A 4,205-nucleotide genomic window follows, 5' to 3' on the forward strand; every position below is an offset into this window, starting at 1 on the left:
ACACTGCATATTTTTCAATCCTTTAAACACATTTTGGTCTATGACACATAGAGGGGAAAAAGGGAGTCATAGTGCCGAAATCTGGCTCCTAAATACGGTAGATGCTATATTTAATTTTATTTAAACCATACATATATTCAGTCTAGATGCAGGTGACGCTTCAGCTTTTTAAGGTACATTTTCGCTTTATTGATATTCCACTGAATGAGAAGCAGTATGAGAGCACAGGAAAATATTCCAGAAATAAAGCACTAGTTTGTAACTTATGTAGTGGTTTTACTCTTTTAGCAACAGCTTCTATAAATTTTATGAACTGTAATTGAGTGATTTTTTCTTTATAATAATTTTAGAAAATCCTTAAGAAACTATAATGTATTAAAGAAATGGTCATGATTTCTTTTTGACATAAACATGACTTAAAAATATACCCAAGGACTTTACTAGGATAAGAAATACATTAATAGAAAAAAACCTTACAGTTAAATTTGGAAAAACCTTAACAGAATAATAAATGGTGCTGGCCTAAATGGACAATGTGGTGATATGTGTGTGAATCAAGAGAGAAAACTGAAAAACAAACAAAACCAATTCTCTGTTATCATTTGCATACAAGGTACATCTACCTCTGGAATAGTATCTGTTGTCTGCTCACCAAGGTTCCAGAAGTACTAGTGGAATGGAATAATAGCTTTAAAAGAGGATACACAATAGTTTGGTAGGAAAAGGCTGCCCCATATGACCAGTTGAAATGTGAGTGTATCTTAGCCCATTTTCTAGTCATCTGGGAATATTTTAAAATGAAATAATTTCTACATTGTTTTTCTCATTCAAATACAATTTTCACTTGCATATACTTTTGTGACATACAAGTGGTCATTTTCTTTTTAACAGATATAACCACTAAGGAAAGGCATTTCATACATACTATAGAAAATCTAGGATTAGTACTCACACACATGCATCCTATTACAGTATTTTAGATTTAAAATTCTTATATTCATTCTTCTTTGTGCATTTTAGGATGATAAAATATGAAACTAAATGGAAGTAAACTTAACAGAAAATAAGCTGGAAAGTGAACCTCATAAATTGACATTTTTTAACGTGACATATTTAGCCAACCACTTAATAAAAATTTCTTAATTTAACAGGGTAATACATTCTCTTGGACCCAGCGTATTTATCACTGTTATTCCCTCACTGCTAAAGATTTCAATATGCCCTGCTAAGGAACAAACAAGAGGATATAATAGATGAATGCTACTTTTAAAATATTGCTTAAAAACATAAATAAAATGAAAATGTCACAGTTGACAGCAGATTTCGATTTATACAGGATTCTAGTAAAAAATGTGACCAAAGTCACTATGTTTATATTGATGAGCTTCACAGATCATTTTGAAGTGCAAGTCTTTCTATTTTTACTGTTTCTAGCAATCGATCTCTTTACTATGACAGGAAATTTGGGAATGGTTTTATTGATCATTAGGGATTCTCGACTCCACAACCCTATGTACTATTTTCTTAGTGTGATATCATTCTTTGATGCCTGCTATTCTTCGGTCGTCACCCCCAAAATGTTAGTCAATTTCTTGAAAGAAGACAAAGCCATTTCTTATCTTGGATGTGTAGCACAAATGTTTCTCTTTATTACTTTTGGGACCACAGAATGCTTTCTCTTGGTGACAATGGCATATGATTGCTATGTAGTAATCTACAATTCACTCCTCTAGTCAGTTAGTATGTCATCCAGAGTCTACGTGCCACTCATCATTGCTTTCTATGTTGGAGGCATTGTGCATGCCTCTGTACACACAGTGGCCACATTTAGCCTATCCTTCTGTGTATCCAATGAAATTAGACATGTCTTTTGTGACACTCCTGCTCTCCTTGCTATTTCCTGTTCTGACACTCACAAGAACCAGCTTCTACTCTTCTGCTTTGTGGGCTCTATTGAGATAGTCACTATCCTGATCGCCCTGATCACCTATGGATTCATCCTGTTATCCATTCTGAGGATGCATTCTGTTGAGGGGAGACAGAAGACCTTTTCTACATGTGGCTGTCACCTGACTGGAGTATCAGCTTATCATGGAACCATCCTCTTCATGTACATGAGACAAAGTTCCAGCTACACTTTGGACCATGACATGATAGTGTCGATATTTTACACCATTGTGATTCCCATGCTGAATCCCGTCATCTACAGTCTGAGGAAAAAAGATGTAAAAGAGGCCATGAAAACAGTGCTTAGGAAAAATTGGCTTATAGATAAAGTATGTTTTTACAGTAAAAAATAAATTTAAAAAATTGAGAGTGATATTTGTGCCTCAGTATCAAAGAGGTATGATTAAAATATTTTGTTTCAGTTTATTAATGTATTTTATATTCCAGGATATTTTAAAATAAAGATCATAGTTAACCATCTACCTATGCTGTCTTTAGATTAAAAAAAAAAAACTTTCCCTCATCAATTTGCTTCTTACTATGTTCTTCCTGAGATATGTGTGTACACACATATATGTATGTGGATGCTGATATTGATTGTTATAACACAAATGTACGAATCATTACTTTTAGATGTTGTGTATTGTTTCCTTCCATCTCCATGTAACGAAATATATAGGTTCCAATAGTTGCAGTTGTAAATAACATTATCATTTTGTCTGACTAGCTTAATCAAATATCACGTAATCAATAACAAAATCACAGCTCACATTAGCCAGGAACACTTTCCATAAAGTCATTGCTGTCTGATTCCAGTGTAAAGCACTCTGCCCATCCTTGGATCCACACACTGGCAGGAAACTCATCACAACCCGTGGCTCGGAGACCACAGAAAATGTGTTCAGATTCCCAGTGTCCTTACTGTCCTGTGCATGACGGTTCATTTCTCTCTATTTTGTTACTTCATCCAGAGCATAGCTATTACACCCATCTTTAATATCTCACAGCAAACAAAAGTCTAGGCATTAGCATTTATCAAAATCATACTTAAACTTAAGAATGACAAAATAAAAGGACAAGGACAACAAATAAAAAGATATAAGTAGCTGGCAGATTGGGCTCTTTCCAGAACTAAGCCCAGCCCACCATTACAAAATTTCTTACAGGCCTGGCTCTGACTCAAATTTCAGCTTCTTTTCCTTTGACTTCTGTCCCTCTGTGATGCCCTTGCACATGCTATCACTGCTCAGTGCCCAGACATAAAAACCAAAGTACAGATCAGGTTCTCTCTGAAGCTCACATTTAGCCCTGTTTCCAACAGACCTCGTTTCAGTGCAAAGGTGTGTTTCCATCAAAAACGATTTGAAGTTGTTATTTTGTTCCTTACTTCCTCCTGTTCGTTCATTTTTATTTATTAATTTTTAATTATTATTTTATGAAACATATTCTCTTCCCCAAGGGATATCCTTATTTATTAATTCAACAAGACAATCTCCTAAGAATTAGAGTCCATCCTAAGACTATTTCCCTAAATTAAGGTTATTAAGTTTAAAAAACACCTCCCAGCTTTTATATGTAACACCTCTTACTGCCATATATTCCTACCACAGACTCTACCTTTATTTTCTACTGTTTAGAGGCTTTCTCCACCACTGTTCACATGGCTACTTTCGTAACATGTCAAAACTAAACCATGGTCACTGATACTCATTTTCTTTGCATATCCAACCATGAGATGGCGACTGCCCGTGTGTGTGTGTGCATGTGTGTGTGTGTGTGTGTGTGTGTGTGTGTGTGTCTGATTTAGCATTGAAAGGAGCCTTAAACACAATTCAAATTCACAAAGATGGAAAAGTTTTATGATTTAAAATTTTAAATTTCTGAAAAAATCAATCACAAATATAGTAAAAGAAATAGCCATAAACAAGGAAAATAGATACAATTATGCATCTGTTAAATTAATAAATGCTAGACTAGTTTCATAGAACTATGGACAAAGAACACACATGGACAATTCACAAAAGAAGAAACATTTTTAGACTAATCCATACACTTAACTTTAATAGCGGTCTGGAAAATGTGCGTGTAAAATGATATGAAACAATATCGAACACTCATAATGTTGGCAAACATTAAAAAGTCTGGAACTATAAGTGAGGAATAAAAATATGTAAACTTCATTATTGTCTGTTACAGAACAGTTTCAGAAGCAACCAAAATTCTCATCTACTTTAAATCTATGAACCAAATCCATAACA

At 34.3% G+C, this 4,205-nt stretch overlaps 1 pseudogene; it reads left to right on the top strand.

Annotated features, from left to right (window-relative positions):
- The first annotated feature begins 1,253 nt into the window (after positions 1-1,253).
- LOC105308593 lies at positions 1,254-2,300 on the top strand (annotated as a pseudogene).
- Positions 2,301-4,205: the final 1,905 nt, after the last annotated feature.

The sequence above is a fragment of the Pteropus vampyrus genome, unplaced genomic scaffold (genome assembly GCF_000151845.1).
Source record: "Pteropus vampyrus isolate Shadow unplaced genomic scaffold, Pvam_2.0 Scaffold595, whole genome shotgun sequence".
Classification (NCBI taxonomy): Eukaryota; Metazoa; Chordata; class Mammalia; order Chiroptera; family Pteropodidae; genus Pteropus; species Pteropus vampyrus.